This window comes from Leopardus geoffroyi, chromosome A1 (assembly GCF_018350155.1).
Source record: "Leopardus geoffroyi isolate Oge1 chromosome A1, O.geoffroyi_Oge1_pat1.0, whole genome shotgun sequence".
In the NCBI taxonomy this organism is placed as follows: Eukaryota; Metazoa; Chordata; class Mammalia; order Carnivora; family Felidae; genus Leopardus; species Leopardus geoffroyi.
In genome coordinates this window covers 10,582,867-10,609,533 of record NC_059326.1, presented here as the reverse complement: position 1 = coordinate 10,609,533, position 26,667 = coordinate 10,582,867, and the positions used below count along the sequence as shown (strand labels likewise).

The 26,667-nt window shown below is 37.4% G+C and overlaps 1 long non-coding RNA gene across 1 annotated transcript in view; it reads left to right on the top strand.

Moving 5' to 3' along the window:
- LOC123599417 overlaps positions 1-13,761 on the top strand; it is a 59,646-nt gene extending 45,885 nt beyond the window's left edge. Inside the window, exon 2 of the long non-coding RNA XR_006713200.1 lies at positions 13,682-13,761. This is a non-coding gene — a long non-coding RNA (uncharacterized LOC123599417). The remainder of the gene's footprint in view (positions 1-13,681) is intronic.
- Positions 13,762-26,667: the final 12,906 nt, after the last annotated feature.

Below are 26,667 nucleotides of genomic sequence, written 5' to 3'. Positions count from 1 at the left end.
CACACAATCCTTAGAGTACAAATCTCCTATTTTTAAAAACTGCAGAACCTAATTTTTTGGTCTAGGTGTTTCTGCCTGCGAGGCAACCATATCACCAGTTAGTAAATGTTTGCTGAGATAAATGGAGTTTGAATTATTCAGTTAGAATTCAGTTGAATGCATTAATAAAAACTTCTTTTGTGTTAGATCTGAGAAGATGTTAAAAAGTTATTCTATGTACCTATTTTTCCATATTCAAGAACAACTGGAGTGAAACAAAAGAGAGGACAAGAGACTTAAATTGCTATTTATGAAATTCATGAAATTTATGAAATTACTAGAGGAGTGGGACTCTAGATATATCCCTTTGCTTTCTGTCCTTCAGAAGAACATCTCCTGTTTCCCTCTCTTCACCTTATGAAAATTTTCCTTGGATATCTTCAAAACAGTACCAGAATAAGATTTATAAAGAAATGTAATTACAGCCTAAAACACTAAAGCTATTTTCCCCTTCCTTCTTCCTTCCATCCTTCCCTTTCTTCCTCCCTCCCGTCTTTCCTTTTCTCCTTCTCCTCTCTCCCCATTTTCACCTTTCTAAAATTGACACTTATGTTTTTCAATTAAAAAAATTTTTTTTTATTTTAAAGAGAGAGCATGAGGTGGGGAGAGGGGCAGAGGGAGAGAGACAGAGTCTTAAGCAGACTATACGCACAGCATGGAGCTTGATGCAGGGCTCGATCCCATGACCCTGGGATCATGGTGTGAGCTGAAATCAAGAGTTGGATGCTCAGCCAACTGAGCCACCAGGATGCTCTACACTTATTTTTTTATTTTACTTTTTTTTTTCTTTTAGCAACTACCAAATAAAGTATGAGAGTTGTGCATTCATCTTTGGTGATGGAGGAGAAAATCCAACACAGTAATACAATATGGAAATAAAATGTGAAATTTATTGTTTTATTGTATCTGAAATGTTCCTGAGGTAGAAAAAAGTTTCCAAAGTGATTTTAAAAATAGTTGCAATGTAAGTTCAAGTATGCCATCAGTTTAAGGACTTTTTTTTAAAAAAGGGAAATTTTGGGGCGCCTGGGTGGCGCAGTCGGTTAAGCGCCCGACTTCAGCCAGGTCGCGATCTCGCGGTCCGTGAGTTCGAGCCCCGCGTCAGGCTCTGTGCTGACAGCTCGGAGCCTGGAGCCTGTTTCCGATTCTGTGTCTCCCTCTCTCTCTGCCCCTCCCCCGTTCATGCTCTGTCTCTCTCTGTCCCAAAAATAAATAAACGTTGAAAAAAAAAATTTTTTTTAAAAGGGAAATTTTAAATAGAAATAGGAAAATAAAAAGAAGGAAATATGAGAAGAAAGAAATGAAAACAAAATGATGGTAAACATGGTCGACTTAGGGGTAATTTTAAATAAATATTCTAAAAATAATCATAATATTGATGAACAGGCATTACAAACAAGATGGAATTAAATCAGAGCATCAGTAATGTGAGAAAATACCTAAGCTAAAACAGTCAAGAGTCTTGCATTGTTTAGGGGAAGGGCAGAGGTGTTGAGCATCTCATAGAATCCCAGATGCAGAGGAAATAGGAACACCAATCATCTCTGAGAATGGGCGTCCAGAGGGAGCTAAGAGTGGAGATGATAATAAATGTGTATCAGGAGCACTTAACTCCTCATATTTCCTTCTTTCTCTCCCACAGCTAGGTAACTACCCTTTTCTAGTCTGACAGAAGACTGGAGATTACTCTCTGAAGAGACTGAACCAGAGGTACACTAACCTTGGGGACATTAGACCCATTAAGTGCAGAAGTACTATGTGGCAGTAAGAAGAAAAGCAAAGTTCACATACTAACCAGGAAAGCCCTCAGTTCCCTCACCTCAAGCCCACTCTCGGGCAAGAAATTCAAGATCTACTTTCAAGGCAAACTGACCAAGAAAATAGACCTACCAATAACTGATACTTCAGATACTTGACCCAATGGTCCCCTAAGGAAAACCTTTAGTTCACCACTCGCAACGTCCCTGCCCATAAACAAGAAACAGGAAGCCACTTGGTAAGCAGTTTAACAGTTACTTAAAATGTTAAACATAAACTTTTCATATGATCCAGGAATTTCACTCCTAAATACCTACCTAAGACAAAAGAAAACCTGTGTCAAAGACTCAAATGCAAGTGTTCATACGGCATTAGTATTCATAAGAGCCATGAACTGAAGACAATCCAAATGTCTATCAACTGATGAATGAAAAAACAAAATGCAGTGTATATCCATTCAATGGAATACCATTAAGGAATAAAAAGGAATCAACTACTAGCTAAAACATGAATTAACCTCAAAAACATGCTGGTGAAAAGAAACAATGCAAAAGACTACATATTAGATGATTCCATTATGTGAAATGCCTAGAAAATGCAAATCTTTAAGGACAGAAAGTAGATTAATCGGGAATGAGGATGAGAGCAGAGGTTGACTAAAAATGGGCACAAGAGATCTTTCTGAGGTGATGGTAATGTTCTAAAACTGGATTGCGGTGATTATACAACCCGATAAATTTGCTAAAAATCATTGAGTTGTACACTTAAATTGTACAGATTTTACAGTATGTACATTTTGCCTTGATAAAGATGTTTAGAGAAAGAACATATGCCATTCATTAAATAAGAACAGGGCACTATGAGGTAGAAACAATAAAAAAGAACTCTTAGAAAGTAAACATGATTTTGAAAATAACTCTTTTAATGTAATAGATGTTGGAAATTGAAGTCCAGGGAATCTCCTAGAATACGGAACTGAAAGCCTGAGATATGAAAGGTGAAGAACCTAATCTAGGAATTACAACTTCTGACCAACAGGTGTTCTGGATACAGAACGAAAAACATAGGGAAAATTGTAAAATAAAGAAGCATGAAAGTTTTTCCAGGGCTGAAAAGAGGCATGAGTCCTTCACATTTTAAGTCTACGGAGACCCAAGAAGAAGGAATGAAAAAACAAACCACTCTCCCTAGACAAATTACCGTGACATTTCAAAACATTAAGGAAAGGGTATTAAAATTTCCACAGTGCGAAACACAGAAAATGAGAAACAGATGGGCATCGGTTGTCTCATCAACACCAACTGCCATCAATGAAATAATGGCATATAAGTTCTGGGAGAAAATTATTTGAAACCTGGACTACTAGATCTCCCCAAGTTTCCAACGAGAGGACAAACAAAAGCCTTTTTAGCTATCAAGCGGCTCAGGACATTATCTCCCATACAACCTTTCTGAAAGGAAGGAAGGTAAAGAGTGAGAAAGTCGTGGGATACGAGAAATCATCAACATGACTGAGGAGCTCAATGAACATGTTCCCCAGCATGACAGTTATACAGAATGTCTAAATAAGCAAAGGATTCAAAGTAAAGAGGGAAGCCACTGGACTGAAAGAAGAAAATAATTCTTATTAAGAAATGATGAAAATAAACACAGAAATGTTTCTACTCTCAAGAGGTGAGTAAAATAATTAAAACAGCTAAGAAAGCTATAAAATATGTAAGGAAGACGTGTCAAAATACATTTCAAAGTAAGCTATGGCACGATTTTGAACAACAGAAGTGAAGGAAAGAAATTCCACTTAACTTGGATGCTTTGAATTGTTTCCTTCAAGTGACATCGCAGTCAGGACATTGTACCCACCGATATATATAATATATAATGCTAGCCCTCTATTTTGCATATAGTTATAATTTTGCAAATACTATTATTTTTTCAACCTTAAGAGAGAATTCATTGAAAAAAACTGCAAGTGTTTGACGTAGTTATGAAACAGTATAAACTTCATTAACCTTGACTATACGAAAAGAAAAGAGGAAAGGAGAAAGGAAGTAGATACTACTCTCCTCATCTAACATTGTGGGAAGCTGAGATACTATATTTAAAGTTGGTGGAACAAGAAATGTAAGTTTAAACATGACATGTAAAGTTACAGAGAAAAGCAACAGGACTGAAACACTAAGTATCAAAAATTGCAACAAGGAGATAGAAACTTGGATGAGTAACGGAGGCAGATCCTCGTCTTTCACAATGAGGAGTTGTGTGTTGAATGTAAAATCACGCAATAGTGATTTATTATTTGGAATATAGGAAGATAACCCCCTTAAAATGTTAAAAGTGTTTCTCTTGATTATGCAATCCCAATTAAAATCCCAGAAAGTTATTTAGGGGATATTGAAAAACTTTGTCTAAGGTTTATACGGAGAGGCAAGAGACTCAGGATAGGCAACACAATATTGAAGCAGAACAAAGTTGCAGGACTGACCCTAGACGACATCAAGATTTACTATAAAGTGACAATAATCAAGACAGTATGGTATTTGCGAAAGAGACAAACAGATCAATGAAACACAATAGAGAGCCCAGAAATAAACCCACATTAATATATTCAATTGATCTTTGACAAAAGGAGCAAAGACAATACAATGAAGCAAACATCTTTTAAACAAATGGCTGGACCAACTGACCATCCATTTGCGATAAAAAATAAATCTAGACACATACCTTACATCCTTCACAAAAATTAGCTCAAACTGGATCATAAATCTAAATGCAAAACACAAAAGTAATAGACTCGTAGAAAATAACATAGGAGAAAACCTAGACGATTTTGAGTACAGCAGTGATGTTTTTGACACAACCCCAAAGGTATAATCCATGAAAGTAATAACTGATGAGCTGGGTCCCATTAAAATTTAAAACCTCTGTTCTGTGAAAGACAATGTCAAGAGAACAAGAATATAAGCCACCACCTGGCAGAAAATATTGCAAAAGACACATCGACTACAGCACTGTTTTCCAAAATATACAACGCACTCTTAAAACTCGACAGTAACAAAATAAACAACCCCATTTTAAAATGAACCAAAGACCTTAACAGAGACCTCACCAAAGTAGACATACAGGTGGCCAGTCAGCATAGGAAAAAGGCTTCACATCATATGTCGTCAGAGAAATGCAAATTAAAGCAACAAAGAGATACAAATACACACCTCTTAAATGGCCAAATCCAGAAGACTGACAATGCCAGATCTTGGTGAGGATGTGGAACAACACGAACTCTCACCAGTTGCCAGTGGGAATACCAAATGCGACAGCCACTTTGGAAGACGGTTGGTGGTTTCTCACAGAACTCATGCTCTTGCCATAAAATCCACCAACTGCAGTCCTTGAAATTACCTAAAGGAGTTGAAAACATATCCACATAAAAATCTGCACATTGATGTTGATGGCAACTTTACTCATTATTGTGAAAACTTGGAAGCAAGCATCATATTCTTCAGTAAGTGAACAGACAAACTGTGGTACAGCCAGACGATGAAATATTAGCGCTAAAAGAAAATGAGATCGCAAGCCATGAAAAGGCATGAAGGAATCTGAAATGTATGTTACTAAATGAAAGAAACCAATCTGAAGAGGTCACGGACTTTCTGATTCCAACTACATGAATCAAGACAGTAAAAATAAATTAAATAAATAAAATAAAATAAAATAAAATAAAATAAAATAAAATAAAATAAAATAAAAATCAGCGGCCACTAGGCATGTGGAGTGAGGAGTGGAAAGGGGAAGGAGAAAATAGTGGTGCACAGAGGATTTTTAAGGCAGTGAAAATATACTATATAATATCATAACGATGGACATATGTCATTCTACTTTATCCAAACCCATAGAATGTGCAACACAGAAAGTGAACTGTAATATAACTTATGAGCTTTGGGTGTTTATGGCATGTCAGTGTATTTTCATTAATTGTAATAAATGTATCATTCTGGTGGTAAGGCTATGCATGGGGGTATTGTGGGAAATCTCGGTGCCTTCTCAATTTTGCTGTGAACCTAAAACTTCTCCACTGAAATTAAGTCATAAAAAATAGATTTTTTAAAAAAAAGTGCATGTCTTTGACAACTAAAATTAGGACTAGGGCTAAGGAAGGGCTTCTAATTCTTTAATACATGGATTCATTCAACAGAACCTTATTGAGTACCAACTATGTGCTAAGCCTCATTTATTATTTTAGTTTAACATTGTGAATATATTACCTTAAGAAACATGAAAAATTGGAAAAGCTAAATAACATAAAAAATGAAAACAAGTGGCCAATGTAATTTAGCATTCATAGTATGAAAACCTCTTCTATAACTGGAAATGTGTTGAAGACCCATCTTTATGTTGTTTCATAACATATAACTTTGATTCTAGCTAAATTACTACTTACATTGCTTTGTCTCTGACAGGAAAGATGCAAACTAGAGCATTCATGTTTAACCATACGTTGCACTCTTTGTCACTTTCTTTGTTCACTTAACACGTACACCTAATCAAGTGTTTCCGAAACCCAGAGCCTAGATCAAGAGCGGGAAGTCTTATGGTCTAAGATTTGGATGGGGTATTTGTGGATTATTTACACAATCATTTACTTCTAAAAATAAGTGAAGGAATTTTATAACTATAGAATGAGATTGTTGACAGAGAGGAAAGAGGAAGTAGAAATTATCTAGAAGAGGCAGTTTTTAAAATACCCACAGAACAGCCCCCTGCCGTGTTTGGCTTGCTGCAGTGCAGGTTCTGATAGGTCACAGGGCAAATCCAGCTTTTTGAACGATGGCTACTTGAAGAAAGGATCGATGCAACGTGCTCTCCGTATACATCCAGGAAATGCACAGCCAGGAAGACATTTTCGATGGTATGCATTAAGAAAGACATCTGGGGAATTCTTCCACGAGGAACAAGATGGATTGGATCTTACCTCGGGCTTCCTCGTGTCCCACCTTTCCCAATTTCTTCCACGTTTATATCGCGAAATTCCAAGAAGGGCATGAGATACCATGACAATAAACAGTCTGCACAGCAGAATCCCTCCCCCGCAGCAGTGAATAAAATGAAATGTATCTCTATGAGGTCTGTTTATGCAGTTTTCCTCAGACGTTTCCTTGGCAGAACTGAAGTGTAGCTTGCCTTTTCATGACTTAGGCTCTCCTGTAAAAATTATCTTCAATATACACTCCTTTGTATCTCTACTCCTTTGTATGTATGTATGCGATACATCCTCCTTTGTATCTGTAAACCATGATTCACTAAAAAACCAAACCTCTCCCCCAAATCCCCACCGTGGACTCTCCTCCCCAGTCACCTGAGCACTTCATGTTCATTTTATTCTTCTCTTTGTCTTGTAGCTGAAGAAAAAAAATAGGAAGTTCTGTTTGTAGGACGTTCAAAATGATGTAAAACATCAAAGTCCAAGTAAGAAAACTTCGTCTAGGGCCGGAGATCGATGCATTGCATAGATAGTAATAAAGCAGGAGGAGCTCACTTTATGCAATAGAGTTGTATTATACCGTTTATTTCAATGGTTTTAGAGAAAATACGCTGCTCCATATCAGGTGCAGGGAATCTGCAATTACCTTATGGAAATAAAATTCTAAATTAAGATTAGATGACGAAATGAATATTTGAGCCATTAAGCGAATAGATACAGTTACTAACTGTAGTAGAAAGAGATAGAGTAGAAATAGAAAGAGAAGCAAGTATTTTTTTTTAAATCAATGGGTTGATTTTCTTATGTGTAATTGACACACAATATCCTATGACTTTCAGGTGTATATCCTAGTGATGCAATACTTAGATACATTATGATATGATCCTCATAAGTCTGGTTGCCATCTGTCACTGTACAAACCTATTATGATATTATTCATCTATATTTCCTACGCTGTATGTTACATCCCCATGGCTTCTTTGTTTTATAACTGGAAGTTTGTATCCCTTAATCCTTCTCACCTATTTTATCTGCTGTTGTCTAGTAATCAACATTTTGTTTCCTGTGACCATGAGTTTGTTTCTGTTTTGTTTTAGATTCCACATATAAGTAAAAACATATGGTATTTTTCTTTCTTTGTCTGACCTGTTTCACTTAGCATAATGCCCTTGAGGTCCACCTGTATTTCACAAATGGCTGAGTAATATTCCAGCATGTGTGTGTGGGGGGGGGGTGCGGGGGGTACACATATACCACAACTTCTTTATTCATCCATTCATCCCTCTTTGGATGCCTAGGCTGTTTCCATATCTTAGCTATTGTAAATCATTCTGCAGTGAATGCAGGGGTGCGTCTATTTCTTCAAACTGGTATTTTCATTTTCACTGGAGACATTCCCAAAGGTGGATATTCCCACCCACATGCTGGATCATATGGTAGTTCTATTTTTAATTTTTTGAAGAACCTCCGTCCCGTTTTCCACAGATGCTGCACCAGTTCACATTCCCAATCAGAATATATGAAGGTTCCCTTTTTTTTTACATCCTCACCAACACGTTATTTCCTATCTGTTTTACACATGTAGCCACTATGACAGCTGTGAGGTGAAATCTCATTGTGGTTTTGATTTGTGCTTCTCTGATGATTAGTGATGTTGAGCATCTTTTCATGTGTCTGTTGGCAATCTGTGTGTCTTCTTTGGGGAAAAAAAATGTCTATTGAATCTTCTGTCCATTTCTTTTTAAACAGGTTGTTTCTTTTTTTTTCTTTTTTTTTTTTTTTTTTTGACATTAAGGGATGGAAGCTGTTTATATATTTAGATATTGACCCCTTATCAGATGTATAATTGGTAAATATTTTCCTTCATTCAGTAGGTGGCTTTTTCATTTTGTTAATGTTTTTCTCCGCTGTGCAGAGGTTTTGGGGGTGGATATAATCCCATTTATTTATTTTAGCTTTTCTTATCCTTGCCCAAAGAGATTGGTTCAAAAAAATATTGCTGAGACTGATGTCAGAGATCTTACTGTCTCTGTTTTCTTTCAGGAGTTTTATGGCTTCAGGTCTTACATTCAAGTCTTTAATCCATTTTGAATTTGTTTTTGTATATGATGTAAGATAGTAGCCCAGTTTCATTCTTTTACATGTCCAGTTTTCCCAAAACCATTTATTGAAGAGACTGTCTTTTCCCCATTGTATAGTCTTACCTTTCTTATCATAGATTAACTAGTCATATATGTGTGGGCTTATTTGGGGGCTCTCTATTCTTATGCATTGATATATGTGTCTGTTTTCATGTCAGTACCACACTGTTTTGATTACTGTAGCTTTACAGCATAGTTTGAAATCAGGGAGTGTGAGAATTCCAGCTTTGTTCTTTATCAAGATTGCTTTGACTACTTGGGGCCTTTTGCAGTTCCATAAAAAATTTAGGATTCTTTGTTCTAGTTCTGTGAAAAAAAAAATGCCTTTGATATTTTGCTAGGGATTGCATTAAATCTATAGATGGCTTTGGCTGGTATGGAAAGTTTAACATCAGTCTTTTCAATCCATGAGCATAACATATCTTTCGATTTATTTGTGTTATCTTGTTTCTTTTATCAGTGTCTTATAGTTTTCAGAGTATGAGTCTTTCACCTTGGTTACGTTTCATTCCTGAGTATTTTAATCTCTTTGGTGCAATTGTAAATGGAATGATTTTCTTAGTTCTTGTTTCTGATAAATCATTAGTAATGTACAGAAATGCAACTGATTTCTAGATGTTAATTTTGTATCCTACAACTTTACTGAATTCACTTATTACTTTTGATAGTTTTGGGTGGAGTCTTAAAGGGTTTACAGGTATAGTACCATGTCATTTGCAAATAATGATTTTATTTTTTCCTTTCCAATTTGATTGCCTCTTTTTTTTCTTTTTGTTGTCTGATTGCTGTGGCTAGGACTTCCAGTACTATATAGAATAAAAGTGGTGAAAGTGAATATCCTTGTTTTGTTCCTGATATTAGAGAGAAAGCGTTTAGCTTTTCAACATTGGGTATGATGTTAGCTGTGGACTTGTCATGTATGGCCTTTATTATGTTGAGGTCCCTTGTATCCATACCCACTTTCTGAGAGTGTTTATCATATATGGATGTTGAATTTTTTCAAATAATTTTTCTGCATCTATTGAGATAATATTATTTCATCCTTTGATTTATTAATGTGGTATATCACATTGATTGATTTGTGAATGATGAACCATCCTTGCATCTCTGGAATAAACCCCATTGGATCATGGTGTGTGATCCTATTAAAGTATTTTTGAGATCAGTTTTCTAATATTTTGTTGAGGGTATTTGCATCTATATTCATGAGGGGTCTTGGTCTGTAGTGTGTGTGTATGTGTATGTGTGTGTGTGTGTGTGTGTGTGTGTGTGTGTGGTGTCTGTCCAGTTTTGAAATAAAACTCAAAAAATGCATTTGAAAGTATTCCATCCTCTTCAATTTTTTTGGAATAATGTGAGAAAAATAGGAACTAACTCTTCTTTAAGTATTTGATTATTTGGTAGAACTCACCTATGAAGCTGGCTCATCCTAGATTTTTGTTTGGAGAGTTTTAGTCCTAGATTTTTGTTCTGGAGAATTTTTTAATTAGTAATTCCATTGTATTACTTGTACCTGGTCTGTTTAGATTTTCTATTTCTTCATGATTCAGTCTTCAAAGGTTGTGTGTTTGTAGGAATTTAACCATTTCTTCCAGGTTGTCCAATTTGTTTGCATGTAATTATTCATGATAGTTTTTTATGATCCTTTGTGTTTTTCTGGTGTCAGTTGTAACTTCTCTTTCATTTCTGATTTTATTTATTGGTCTCTCTCTCTCCATGAGTCTAACTAGAGGTTCAATGATTTTGTTTATCTTTTCAATGAACCAGCTTTTAGTTTTATTGATCTTTTCTATTGTTTTTGAGTATTTCAGTTATTTTCACTTTGGTCTTTATTATTTCCTTTATTCTACTCACTTGGGTTTTTGTAGTGTTTATTTATTTATTTATTTAGAGAGAGAGAGAGAGAGAGCAGGGGAGGGGCAGAGAGAGAGGAAGAGAGAGAATCCCAAGCAGACTCTGCACTGTCAGTGCAGAGCCCAACACAGGGCTCAATCTCATGAACAGTGAGATCATGACCTGAGCTGAAATCAAGAGTCAGAGTTGGACACTTAACTGACTCAGCCACCCAGGCGCCCCTCCTTTCTTCTACTGATTTTGGGCTTTGTTCTTCTTTTGCTAGCTCATTTAGGTATACAATTATATTGTTTATTTGAGATTTTTTTTTTTGTTTCTTGAGGTAGGTCTGTATTGCTATCATCTTTCCTCTTAGAACTGATTTTGCAGTGTCCCATGGATTTTGGAAAATTGTGTTTTCATTTTTACTTGTCTCAAGGTATTTTTTGGTTTCCTCTTTGATTTCTTCATTGACACATTGGTCGTTTATTGGTATGTTTAGTAAACACATGTTTGTGTTTTTTCAGTTTTCTTCTCTTGATTTCTAGTTTCATAGTATTGTCAGAGAAGATGTTTGATATAACTTCAGTCTTCTTGAATTTATTAAGACAATCTGTTCTGGAGAATGTTCCATTTGCACTTGAAAAGAATATATATTCTGTAGTTTGGAAATGAAATGTTCTATATATAACTATTAAGTCCTTCTGGTCTAAGTGTCATTTAAGGCCAATGTTTCCATATTGATTTTCTTTCTGGATGATGTATCCATTGATGTTATGTGTTAAGGTGTTAAGTCATTTACTATTATTGTATCATTGTTAATTCCTCCCTTTAGGTCTGTTAATATTTGTTTTATATATTTAGGTACTTCTAAGTTGGGTAAATAAATATTTACAAATGTTATGTCTTCTTGGCTTAATCTGTTTGTCATTTTGTAGTGCCCTTTTTTGTCTTTGTTACAGTCTTTGTTTTGAAATGTCTGATATAAGTATAGCTATCTCAGCTTTCTTTTCATTTCCATTTGCCTGGAATATCTTTTTCCATCCCTTCTCTTTCAGTATGTCTGTCTTAAATCTGAAGTGAGTCTCCTGTAGGCAGCATAGAGATGAGTCTTGTTATATATTTATATACTTATATGTATTTACATATTTAAATACTTGTATATATAAATTAATATATAATATATTTTTAATATATGCTTGTATATTTACATGTATACGTGTGTAGATACATGTATATGTATAGATATATAGATATAGATATATATATATGTAGGTAGATAGATAGTGGTCTATTTGACTTGATAATCACTTATGTTTTATATGCATTCCAAAAGCAGCACATTTTTACCTCCCCTCCAATTTTATATTTTTGACATGATATTTTGCATCTTTTTATTTTGTGTATCCCTTACGTACTTATTGTGTTTACAGCTGATTTGACTACTTTTGCTTTTTAATCTTTATACCAGCTTTTTAAATGGCCATCCACTGCCTTTACTATGTAAATGCTTTTACCGGTAAGATTTTTTTCATATATTTTATTCTTAGTTATGACCTTTTTTCCACTTAAAGAAGACCTTTAACATCTCTTGTAAGTCTGATTTGGTACTAATGTACTCTTTTCATTTTATTTGTGTAGGAAAATCTTTACCTCTCCTTTAACTCTGAATGATAATCTTGCTGATTAGAGTATTCTTAGTTTTAATTTTTTTTTCCCTTTCATCTCTTCAAATGTATCCTGCCACTCTTTTCTGGCCTGTGAATTTTTTTTTTTTTTTTTTTTTTTTTGAAAAATAAGCTGATAGCTTTCTGGGGTTTTCTTTGCATGTGACTCTTTATTTTTCTCTTGCTGCCTTTTAAGGCTTTTGTTTTTTACAGTTTACATACTATAACATTTATGTGTTTAAATTATACAGTTCAGTAGTTTTTAGTATAATTACAGAATTCTTTTTTTCTTTTGAGAGAGAGAGGGCATGCTGCACCGGGGCCATCTTGACAGGACGCCTGGAGCTTGGGCGTGGTGTGGACAGGGGGGCCCAGGGCACACTGCACCAGGGCTACAATGGCAGGGGGAGGGGGTGGTCAGCTGGAGCTGGTATGCACCAGGGACCCAGGGTGTGCTGAGGTAGTTCTAGTAGACTGGCTAGAGGGACTCTGCTCCTATCCCACTATCAAGTTAGAAAGGAACTAAAAAATGGCCACCACTAGTGTCTTTGACCCCAGAACAAGTTCCAGCAATTCCCTGACCTTTTGGTGAACACTCTAGGATTTGTAAATGGATTTCTTTCACTTATAGTCTAATTACTCTTTAAACTGTTCTTTTTTTGCCGTGCTCCAGGGCGGGCAAGTCTATGCACAGGTTACCGTGTTGGGGTGACCTCCTTCTCTCCTACTCTTCTGTATGTGTACTGATGTTTATTGTTTGTTGTGCAGAAGCTGTTCAACCAGTCCTCAGCTCTTCAGGAGGAATTACTCTCTATATAGGTGTAGATTCATCGATACAGAGTGTCCAGAGGAGAACTTGCATTCAGAGTCTTCTTACACTGACATCTTGGCCATCTTGGAACCTCTCCAATGGGCTGATTTTTTTTCTCACTGTGTATCCCCTGCATTCATGGTGGTCCAACCCTAGAATACCACATAGCTATAACAATAGAAGGACTTATGTGAGAGTTAGGAGTAATCTTCACTTTCTCATATTGAAAAGGACTGATTTGGGGGATTGGGTATTGTGTTATATTACAATCATCTAATTTAATATGTCAAAGTAGAGGGTTAAAGTCAGCCTAAATCAGGAACCAACTGTCAAATAGTCAAGAATTTCGCAAGCTGGTTGTTAAACTGTCGATAACTTGAAAGCAACCATAGGGGTGGTATTTACACCACAGAGAAGAGTAAGTGCTATAAAGTGGGTCCTTTTTTTTTCTTCCCAGAAAGCCAATGTATCAGCACACGACTGAGCACCAATGTCATGTACAACACATGGAAGGAAATGAGGATGCTTCAAAGGTAGTGTCTTATTCTTCTTGAAGCGTTTCCACTCTATCTAAATAATCTATCCACCTATTGTATGACAGTGGCAGAGTGTTATTATTATTATTATTATTATTATTATTATTATTATTATTATTTCTGTTTTACATATTTGGAAACTGAAATAATGATGCATAGTAATTAATAATGCAAAGTAATTCCTATCAGGATAAAACCAGGCCTAAAGCCCAGGCTTTTGGATTTGCCACAATATTTGTGCTATTCTGGTTTTGAGATACAGCATCACAGGACTGTATTTTTTGCAATTTAGGACTTCCAATTAATATTAAGAGATACTATATTTTCAAAATTAATAAAGGAAACAAATCATGAGAATTAAATATGCCATATATCACTTAATGAGGGATGGTTGGACATGAGAAAGTTTGAAGATACGGTAAATATTTCCTACAGATATATTTATTTGTCAACATTAGGTGAATCTTCTGCTGGTTGCTTTTGGGTATAGAAAAAAGATATCAAAGAAATGGAACACGTACATGTTTCCCTGAGAAAGATTATTTCATTATAATTAGGAATCCTGAACAGACATGAATTGCTTAAGAATGTTTACAAAGCAAAATAACAACAAAGGAAACGCATTTTGCTCAAACTGGAAACCTATGCACTGAGGGGTTGATCAAAGGAGGCCTCCTGGAGGGAAGGAATTTTGAGGTGTGTTTTTCAGGAAATGTCAGCTAAAGCCGAATTGATGAAGGGGACAGGAAAAGATATTGGCAGCTGGTGTGCTAGAATAGCTAAGCAAGGACTTCCTTCCCCAAAGTATTTCCAGCCTTCTGGACATTGCCCTAGATAATGATACCTCTTCTAGGAATGAAGAAAGGAAGCTCAAACCAGACAATATTATTACACCTTTTCCAGTCTGCTAAGACAACAGAGGTTGAAAAATTAATAACAAAATTGATTAAAGCCTAGGATTTTCATTTTCCTTTCCACCACTTTCCTAAGTCATTCCAGTCATTCCTTAGTCACTTCCTTTTGACATTCCAGTAGATAAATCACTGTATCAGGTATAAAAATATCTGAGAAAAATTTCCTATTATTCTCTCTGAAGCTACATGACCATCTTGTGTTAACAAAATTAACAAAAACCTAGCAGGGGCACCTGGGTGGCTCAGTCAGTTAAGCATCTGACTTCGGCTCAGGTCATGATCTCGTGATTCGTGGGTTCGAGGCCCACGTCGGGCTCTGTGCTGACAGCTAGCTCAGTGTCTGGAGCCTGTCTTCAGATTCTGTGTCTCCCTCTCTCTGTCCCTCCCATGCTTGCTCGCTCCCTCTCTCTCTCTCTGTCTCTCTCTCTCTCAAAAATAAATAAAACAAAAAAAATTAAAAAAAAAAAAAAACCTAGCAGACAAACATCTAAACTCATAAACCAAATGGATTAGGGGATGGTGATTTGCATTACAAAAAGAGCCTTTTGTTTTATAAAAAGATTCACCATTGTTTTATTAATTTATTTAAGAGCAGTCTATATTTCAGGCCCTGTAGACACAAGGTGGTGTAACACAGGATCCACCGCCTCCCGGATCTCAGAGTGTACGAGAGGAGACCAGCGTGTTCTGACATAATGATAGTCACATTCAATTGTTATAATAGAAGTTCAAATACCATAGGAATACAGTGATCAGGACAGTTAACTGTTACAGATGTTGGGCACGTTTATAAACAGAAAGTGTTGATTCAAGTGGAAATGAATGGGTTCACCAGACCACAAAAGGATAGCTCTCCTAAAGGATGACACAATAGAAAAGTAAGCAAGTATTTAAAAAAAAAAAAAAAAATCCATGTGTCGCCATGGTTTCCGCTGTGTTCATGGTGTTCCAATCAAGAAGACCACTTCGATATAATAACCAACGGGTTCACGGGATATTAGGAATAATCCTCACTTTGTGTCACAGGAGGAAAAGGTGGTTGTTGTGGTTATGATCAGAGTGGAGAAACTGAAGTTTCTGGACACAGATAGCTTAGGTAGAAGCGACGGGAAATCACTGAGCATTTTTAACAACAAGAATGGTGTGTTCTGCTTTCTGATGTTTTAAAAAGATCATTTCAGAGATGATAAAGAGGGTGGATTGAAAGATAGCATGCTTCAAATCAAAGCTTCCTTAATCACGTTTAAAATGTAATTTTATTTACAAGAGTCCTGTGCGCATAGAGCAAATGCCCAACCCAGCCCCTGTAGCAAGTGGGTCACACCTCAGGTATGTCAGGTGACATCCAATAAAGCACAAAAGTTTTAGTGCCACGAGCTTCTATTTTTCGGTGGCACAAAGCAGTTCTGCTTAGAGCAAGGGTCCCAACTTTAAGCCTGGTAAACTGTGATTGATCTTGTACCATCCACACCATAAATATTTTCAAAGTATCAACACACTGACTCCGAATCGTTCAGACGTATAACTTCCCACTTATTTATCTTCCATTTCCCGACCAAAAATATTAAGGTTTTTGAAACCTTAAGGTAACTTGTCTTTTCCTTTGCTTTGAGATATGGCCCTTGAAGCTGAACTACCGGCAAAGCTGGTGTAGAATTCAGTTCATCCTTGGAGATAAACAAAAGAAAACTTACAAGGAGATTTCTCAAAATGAGGACAGCAACACATAGGGGTAGGCTCTACGTATTTTTCCGAGGAATTTCAAAGTTGAGCTTAGAGTCTGCCTCTGTTGGCTAGCGTCCTGCTGAATGAATGATTTTCAAATCTAGAAAAAAATAAAATAATTAAAGAAAACTGCTTCTGAGGGTACTGTAAAGGACTGAAGGAAGCCGCGATTGTTCAAGTTAATGTTCTGGTATAGCCAGAGATTGTGGCAGGCGGTTGTTTTATCCTTGTGTTTTACATCATCTTAATTTAGAAATCATCTTTTGGCATTTATGACCCCAATTCTCCTGTATCAGTATAGCACATTACTATCCTCTTTTTCATTTTTTACTTTAAAAAAAAGGTGAAAGACTTCTTAAAACTCAGTCTCAAACTTCAACCAAAGAATCCAGGAGAATGATGCCCTACCTGCCATTTATAAATAACCAGGTAGATCGTATTGTAAGTCAGAGAGCCTGAAAATCAATTAACTCTATTCCTTTCATATTTTTATCTGTTGTTAACAGATCTTTTGTACTTTCTTAGCCAAGGACAGGAGGAAGAATGTCTGGCTATGGCAATTTATCTAGTATTGACTCAGACTGTAGACTGCTGAAAATTTTTCAGCCATTGGCTTTTAGAAAAATAGATCTATCTGTAAGGCCGCTTGCATTTGTGAGTTCATTTCAGTCACAGTTTGATTTATCACAGCTCAATTGATGTTAGGCCATGACTAATTCCTTCAAAACCTTAAAGCTACTGCGCTTTTATTGCACAAGAATTTAGGAGACCGTCCAGACGCTAGGTGGGTAATTTGCAAATTGTCAATCAGTGGTGTTGAGGGTGATGGGAAAGTAGCCTGGTCTGCATAATTGTTCAAAGAATCATCTAAAAACACTATTTCAATGCTTCTTATTGGATCAAGACTAGATTCCATACCCTAGGATCCAATCCATTCAACTTACAGACCTCACTAGATCTCTCTGAGCTCCTCTCCTGCTCTTTCCTGGTGTCAACTCTCTCACTAGCTTGTACCCTATGGCTTGCCTATTCCAATATTATTTCGTACCTTTGTCTTTGTGGTTCACATCCACCCTAGAATATTCTCTCCATTAAATTAAATCCTTGAGGCGCCTGGGTGGCTCAGTCGGTTACACGTCCAACTTCGGCTCAGGTCATGATCTCACGATTCATGAGTTCGAGCCCCACATCGGTGCCAACAGCTCAGAGTCTGGAACCTGCTTCAGATTCTGTGTCTCCCTCTCTCTGTACCCCTCTCCCACTTATGTTCTATCTCCTGCTCTTTCAAAAATAAATAAACATTAAAAAATTTTTTAAATGAACTAAATCTTCAAATTTATTCAAGACCTGGAGTTTAAAAGTTCACCTTAGCAAACATATGCCATACTTCAAAGATACCTTGGTACCCACAAAGGCAGAAAATATAATACCCTAAATCCTTTGTTATGTATTTTTAGCTCTTTCATTCATACATCATAGGACTTTATTGCTGTAAAGGACTCTAGAGGTTGTTTACAGAAGGGGATGGTGAGAACCAGAAAGATGGAAGGATTTTTCCAGTTACATAAAATGGTACAGTGATGACTGATACTTCTGAAGAGAGTCTGGAGACTCAGTGATATCATGAGATTAACTCATAGTCATCAAAAGATGGCTGACTTGTGTTCATTACAGCCTCACCGTTAAATCTGAGTCTCAGAAAACAGGCATTCCAGGTAATTCTGTGTGTCATCTCCCAGTCCTTCAGAATAGGTATTCTTCAGAGCATCATATTATGTTCTCACTCCACGAGCAAACAGAATCTGTTGTGTTTTGGAAAGTTTCCACAGTTGTTTTGTGTGGATTAAGGTTCCTCTTCCACTTTCCCATAGCAACCATTTCCTTTCTCAGAGCACATATCTACCATTTTTATCATTGAATTGAACTGTAGTTACCAATTATTATAATAATGATATTATAATTGGATTATAAAATCTTGAGGGCAAGGATGGGGATTGTTTTGTATCATTGTATCGCAACGTGTAGAACAATGTCTTGAACGCAGAAAGGATGGTAAAATATGTTGAATGAACGAATGAACGTTTATGCCTTTTTTTCCAAACTTAAATGCATAGGCTACAAGACAAGTTTTAGTTCTTGTTCGCTTAAAGCAGTCATTTAAAGCTTAATCAAGGCTTTTAAATAAAAATCTACTAGAGGAGCACCTAGGTGGCTCAGTCAGTTAAGCGTCCAACTTTGGCTCAGGTCATGATCTCACAGTTCATGGGTTCAGGCCCCGTGTTGGGCTCTGTGCTGACAGCTCAGAGCCTGGAGCCTACTTTGGATTCTGTGTCTCCCTCTCTCTCTTTGTCCCTCCCCTGCTCATGCTCTGTCTCTGTCTCTGCCTCTCTCTCAAAAATAAATAAATATGTAAAAACATTAAAAACCTACTAGAACATGAGTCACACATTTAAATGCCTATCGATGCAAACAGGGAACACAAATGAACACAGCCAGGCCGGGTGTGAGAAATACAATACTACAGTATGAGCACAATGATTAGAAAATGATATTAATAATGATTAAAAATGTGGCAAAGAACCTAAGTCTCAACTAACCTGGCTGATTCTTACCATGTCATAATGGAAACCCAATGATTTTTACAGAGAGACTAAGGTTGAGATTTGAATGTAAAATATCTCCAGGTTAAAATATTGCCAATCCATTCATTTTTCAAGAAAAACACTGTGTGGACAAAACAGATCTTTCTACGAGCAGCCCATTAGCCATCAGTCCTTAGACTTCCGGTCTAGAATCAAAGAAATGCATCTAGAAGCTCTGGAGGGGTCATGGAACCCAGTACTCCCCATCTTCCTTGTTGGGAACGCCTGGGGTATGTGGACAGCATCGTGCTCCAAATGTGCCACCGTGAGAGTCAGAGGAACAGAGAGCCCTTTACTCCAATCCAGGACCTACAACGGCCAAGAAAAGATAGCGCAGATATACACTGCTGGCAGGCTCTGCACCTTGACAAGCCAGTAATTGGCTTGACATTTTTAAAATAGGAAAGCAACGAGACTTACGCACTCTAAATTGACCATGAAATGCTCTCGAAGCAAAATTACCACCAAGCCTATCTGAAACATCTTCCCAGAAAAGTAGGAAGGGGGAGGACTAGGCTGGGGGAAGCCACTTTCTTAAGCTTACAGATGCTGCTTTGGCTACGTATTTACGCAAATTCTTCCAAGAGTGGTGTGTAATTTGATTGAGATCTTTTGTATATCATACAGAGGAGCACATGCGCAAGGAGGGGCTTTTTCAGAAGCGTGGTATAGTTTAGAACATAGTACACTACCTGTTACACAGTTTACACAGCACGCCATGCCTTCATAAGCCCAAACGGTTTTCAACTACAGAAAGTCAAATCTCCTACTTGTATGGGAACTCATATATTTTTTTAGATAAAGACAAACAAACAAAACCACTCAGGCAGCTAATGCACACACGCACACAGACGTCCTGAGCTAGGTAAATAGCATTGTTTTGTTAAAAACAGAACCGCACCAAACTGCCTTGTGTGTGGATGGGCCTAAAGGGGCATTCAGTCAACTCCAAGTTTGTTGATCAGCCCAGCGTGAAATGGAGAACGCTGGCTGTCAGAAATAGCATCCCATTAAAGGGAACTTGGAAAGAATCTACCGACCGTGGTCATGTTCGGCCGGCTAGCACTGCGTGCTGCCATCCCTCGCTCGACAGCCTTTTTGAGCTCCTGTGGTGTGCCAAGGCACTGCGTGGACGCCAACGCTCATCTCTCACCCTGTCCTGCTTCCATGTTGCTCCAGAGACATCCATTTTCAAGATTAGGTACTCCAGGTACGCGGCTCCTCAAAGTGCAAAATATAATCATTTCGAAAATGTTGATGTTTTCTCTGAGCCCCCTGGGCGTTATTTGACAAACAAAACAGAGGGTCTCAGCCCAAGCCCAGAGAACAGATTCTTTTCATGCAACAGCCGAGCTGGGACTCGAGTCTCAGTGACTGAGTTTCTGCTGACCACGTGCTTTCTGCCATTCTACCAAGCGTCTCTTCCCTAGCCACCGACAGCAGTCATTTGGTTCCCAGCTGGCCCGTTTCCAGTTCTGGGGTTGGCTGGAGATACGAGAGCGTTACACTAAAAAGAATTCTCAAAACTTGAGTCAAATATCCTAGCTCGACTTTACCTTACGCAACTCACTTCACCTTTCCTGGACTTGGTTCCCCTTCTGTAAAACAATTAGATGATATCTGCCCTTCTAAGTGCAGAGGACTGTAATGAGAATCACAGCAATTTACACACGCGAAATCAGAATGTAGAATTTATCCACGTAGAAACAGACCTTCTTAAGTCAGAATTCCCTATCAGTATTTATTTGGTTTTGCTCACTCCAAGATCTTAATGATTAATTGTAAGTTGGAAGACTCAAATCTAGCTATATAGAGCAGGGCATTCTTTAAGATGATAGAAATAACAACAACAACAACAACAAACTCCTGTCATTGAAAATGATCAACTTTGCTCCGGAATTAGAGTATACCATTCACTTTCCATATTTATATACAGAGAACTGGATTCTGGTATCATTCTCTAGTTTACTCCCACTGACGAATGGGTAGTAACCTTATCTAGTAGGGCTAAAAGATCATTCTAGTCTGCTCTAGTCTTCATCTCTGAAGTTACAAACCTAGGCATCATCGCTTACTCCCATAACCCAGTCCCGTCAATTCTGCCTCTCCTTTCTCTTCAATCAGTAGACTCTGCCCCAGCTCAGTCTGAATAGCCTTTCCTTATCTGGATTATTTCCCTGACCTCCACACTGGTCTCCCTGCTCTAGGCTGCTTCTGCTCCAATCTTTCTATCACACAACTATTCTAGTTTTCCTCCTAACGCACGCATTTGACCAGGCCATAGCCCTGCTCAAAACCCTTCAGGGACCTTCCATTGCCTTTAGACGTTAAGACTAAGCTCCCTACCTGGCTTTCAAACCCCTCCAGCTCCCCTGCCTCCTTTCCTGTTTATCATCTTAAACATGCCACCATATCCCCTTTTGCTTTTAGGCCTTCCCATGTGCTATTTTTCTCTCAGCCTGTGATGCTATTTTTTTCCCCAATCCTGGTGACAACATGTAACTGAGCAAGATCTGATTCATCCACTTTATTTTATTTTAACATTTATTTTATTTTATTTTATTTTTTATTTTACTTTATTTTATTTTTTAACATTTATTCATTTCTGAGAGACAGAGAGAGAGACATAGCACAAGCAGAGGAGGGTCAGGGAGAGAGGGAGACACAGAATCCAAAGCAGGCTCCAGGCTCTGAGCTGTCAGCACAGAGCCCAATGCGGGGCTCGAACCCACGAACTGTGAGATCATGACCTGAGCCGAAGTCGGACGCTTAACCAACCAGGCGCCCCACCCCACCCCCGGCAGTTTAAATTTCATCCAGTTTAAATTTCACTTCCTCACAGGACCCTGCTGAACCCCCAGAGTGGGTTAGAGCACCCTTCACTTTCCCTCTAGTAGCAGTGCTTTATACATTATGGTGACATGTCTGTCCTCCCTGCTAGACTCTGAGAACCATCAGATGGGTGGGATCTACTTCATTGTAGCACTGTATCCACCCTGCCTAGCATGGTGGGGAACACATGCCAGGGTCTCAACATCTACTGACAGAGAAGTAAATGACCGAGTGAGTTAATATCTCTTGCCATTATCTACCCCCGCCCCTTCCCTCCCTTAGTCTACCTCTTGCATGCTTTAGTATTTGCTTCTTTTCCGGGGCTTTTATTTATAATCGCGTATAGTTTTTAATTTTGCTGATGTTTGATGGATAGTCTGTAAGTACTGATTTTGTTCGCTGACTTCCCTTCATAACTATACTTCACCAGACCCTCCACTTCTCGAGGAGTGCTGTGAAATATTAGTCCTCACTTCTAAAACGAGAAGGGGTGGGGGGGTATATATCTACTCTTGTTCAAAACCTGTAAGCCATTTTGGTGAATGAAGCACGTTTTAAAGCATACTTCACTAAGTAATACAGTGCACTTCCACAGGGCTATATTAAGAAATTTATAGGCCCCAAACAGTCTTAAATCTTGAATGCACTGCTCCACCTAATTTGAGACAGACTTCTCAAATTCAATACAAAACTTTGTTGCAAAAGTTAGCAAGGATTTTTCTAATTTTGCTTTTGGAAAGATTTTCTAACAAGTGAATTATTTAATTCGCAATTAGCTATGATTTTCAGCTAGTGATCATTCATACTTAGGAATATTTGTGAAATGACAAAAACCGAATCTCCCTGTTGTTTTCAAATTAAATTTGGTAGAGTTTTCATTGTTTTTCCAATGTGTAGTTTTCATATTTCAGAGGCAGTAAAAAATTGTAGGACTTAAAATACTTTAAAGGCCCCTGAAAAGTGGGTAGGCATTAGTTATTATGCTTATAGTGCCCAATGGATCAAATGACCATATGGTTGTAGATATAAATATAGATGAAAGTACACAGAGGAAATAAAAGGTCTGGGATTATATACAATGAACTGGCAACGGTCAATTCTAGGAAGGGAATCGGGATTGGAAGTGGAGGGTTGAGGAACACTAGCTTAATTCATAATGTCTGCATATTTCACAGAGAACATATTCCTATATTTGTGTAAAAATACATTTTGAAAGATGACTTCGTATTTTTTAAATTAATTATAAAGAGAAGGCTGGAGTAAGAGATGTCATAGGCATGAAAGATTTTTAAGTAGGTATGGGTATTTTTAATGATAGAAATATTTTTTTTAATTTTTTGAGTTTATTTATTTTGAGGGAGACAGAGACAGTGTGAGTAGGGGAGAGGCAGAGAGAGACAGAGAGAGAGAGAGAGAGAGAGAGAGAGAGAGAGAGGGAGAGAATCGCAAGCAGGCTCCACACTGTCAGTACAGAGACCAATACGGGACTCGAACCCACGAAACTGCAAGATCATGACCTGAGCCGAAACCGAGAGCTGGATGCTTAACCAATGGAGCCACCCAGGTGGCCCTAATGATGGAAATCTTTTTAAGCTGTTTTTACCAGGATGTAACATATTTAGGTAGATGAAATAGTGTTGCTTTTATACAAAACAAGTAAAAAGCCTCCAAGATAGCTGTCCAAGAACTTCGATATAGTATCTGACCATATCAGGTATTCTTGGAATGGATAATTTGACATATAACTTTTAAAGTAAATCTTCACATGGCTCATACCTGATTTTATAGCTTCTAGACATGCATATTGGAAAAAGAAATTGATTTGAAACTTCTAGTATTAAAATGATGATACTTCAGTGGTAAAAATAAAGGGACCATGTTTCATGAATGTTGTTACTTAGCAGTAGTTTGTTATTTAGTATTTATTCTAAGACTGGAGTTAGTTGCAAAGCATTTCCTAAGGATACTAAACCAAGCATATGTTACCACGGAGGAAGGTGTGGAAATTTTACGTAACACGACCTCATTCTCTCAACATATATTTTATTTTTTTTAATTTATTATGTTTGAGAGAGAGAGAGAGAGAGAGCATGAGCTGGGGAGAGGGGCAGAGGGAGAGACAGAGAGAATCTTAAGCAGACTCCACTGCCAGTGTGGAGCCCACCATGGGGACAGGGGGCTCCATCCCACGACCCGGGGATCATGACCTGAGCTGAAATCAAGAGTCAGACACTTAACTGACGGAGCCACCCAGGTGCCCCTCTCAACATCTATTTTAATGATTACCTTCGCTGACATTTGCAAGCAAATATGGGGCATTTAAATATCAGCAGGAAAAGTGCATTGTGTGTTTTTTTCTTTCAGTATTTTATTTCTGTAATTAAAATTAAGTTGACATATGTCGTATTAGTTTCAGGTGTGCAATGTTTGACGACTCTATACATTTCTAGTGCTCACCATGATAAGCGTGGTTACTCTCTGTTATCAGACAATGTTATTACAATATTATTAAGTTCCCTGTGCTGTGTTTTTCATCCTTATGACTCATTTATTTCGTAACTGGGATTTTGTACTTCTTAATTCCCTTCACGTAGTTTGCCCCTACCCTCTGGCAGCCATCAATTCTCTGTGTTTATGAATCTGTTGGTTTTTGTTTACTCTGTTGTTTCGATTCCATATGTAAGTGAAATCACGTGGTATTTGTCATTTTCCACTGAGACCTCCTTCACTCAGCATGATATTTTCTGGGGCCATCCATGCTGCTGCAAATAGCAAGATTTCATTCTTTTTTGCGGCCGAGTAGTATTCCATTATACATATATACCGCATCTTCTTTACCCATTCATTTCTCAATGAACACTTTCGGTTGCTTCCATATCTTGGCTATTGTAAGTAATGCTGCAGTAAATATAGGGGTTCATTAGTGTCTTCATTTTCTTTGGGGAAATACTTAGCCGTGGAATTACTGGATTGTATGGTAGTTTTGTTTTTATTTTTTTGAGGAACCTCCATACTGTTTTCCACAGTGGCTGTATAAAATATACGTTCCCACCAACAGCGCATGGTAGCTCCCTTTTCTGTAAATCCTCACCAAGACTGGTTATTTCTTGTCTGTTTGATTCTAGCCATTCTGTTTCGTATGAGGAGATATCTCACTGTCGTTTTGATTTGCATTTCCCTGGTGATTAGTGATGTTGAGCATCTTTTCATGTCTGTTGGCCATTTGGATGTCTTCTTTGTGAAAATGTCTGTTCAGGTCCTCTGCCCATTTTAATTGGATTATTTGGCTTTTATGGTGTTGAGCTGTATGAGTTTTTTATATATCTTGGATATGAATCCCTTCTCAGACATATTATTTGCAAATATCTTCTCTCATTCAGGAGGTTGCCTTTTTGTTTTGTTAATGGTTTCCTTCACTGTGGAAAAGCCTTTAGTTTGATATAATCCCAATAGTTAATTTTGCTTTTGTTTTTCTTGCCTGAGGAAACATATTCAGAAATATGTCACTAAGGCCAATGTCTAAGAGATTACCAGCTATGTTTTTTTTAAGAGTTTTTTTGTTACAAGTCTTACCTTTATGTATTTAATCCATTTTTAATTTACTTTTGTGTATGTATAAGGAAGTGGTCCAGTTTCATTCTTTTGCATGTAGCTGTCCAGTTTTCCTAACACTTTTTTATTGAAAAGACTGTCCTTTTTCCATTGTATATTCTTTCCTCTTTTATTGTACATTAATGGACCGTATACACATGGGTTTACTTCTAGGCTGACTGTTCTGTTGGTCTATGTGTCTTTTTTTTTTTTTAATTTTTTTTAATGTTTATTTACTTTTGAGACAGAGAGACAGAGCATGAACGGGGAGGGGCAGAGAGAGAGGGAGACACAGAATCGGAAGCAGGCTCCAGGCTCTGAGCCATCAGCCCAGAGCCCGACGCGGGGCTCGAACTCACGGACTGCGAGATCGTGACCTGAGCTGAAGTCGGACGCTTAACCGACTGAGCCACCCAGGCGCCCCAGTCTATGTGTCTTTTTAACTGCCAATGCCATGCTGTTTTGTTTACTATAGCTTTATAGAATATCTTGAAATCTGGGATTGTAATACCTCCAGCTGTGTTCTTTCTCAAGATTGCTTTGACTATTTGGGTGGGGTCTTTTGTGGTTCCACACAAATTTTAGGATTATTTGTTCTGGTTCTGTGAAAAATGCTTTTGGCATTTTGACAGGGATTGCATTGAATCTGTAGGTTGCTTTGGGCAGTGTAGACATTTTGACAATTTTAATTCTTCCAATTCATGAGAATAGCGTATCTTTCGATTTATGTGTGTTGTCTTCCGTTTCTTTCATCAGTGTCTTTATACTTTGCAGAGTTTGAGTCTTTCACCTTCTTGGTTAAATTTATTTCAGGGTATTTTATTCTTTTTGATGTGATTGTAAATGGGATTGTTTCCTTAATTTCTTTTTCTGCTAAAAAGTGCGTGTTTTAATGCATCCAAGAACATTCTGTTTCACCCATTCAGACAAGATAGTATTATTTTAAATGTCATAGTTTTTATATAGTCTAACCCAGTAAAAAATATTTTTCTAATAATCTGGCAACCACGTAATGGTTTTCCTTTATTAACTAATTAAAAATTTTTGAGGTTTTTTTTTTTAAATAGCCTTCTTTGGTCCTCAAATTTCCTTGGCGCTTGGACATTATTTTCAAATCTAAAATCTGAACTGACCATGATGAACATGAGGACAATTTTGTGTTCCATTTTTTAGTGTGAGGAAAATTATTTATTATCCTTTTAT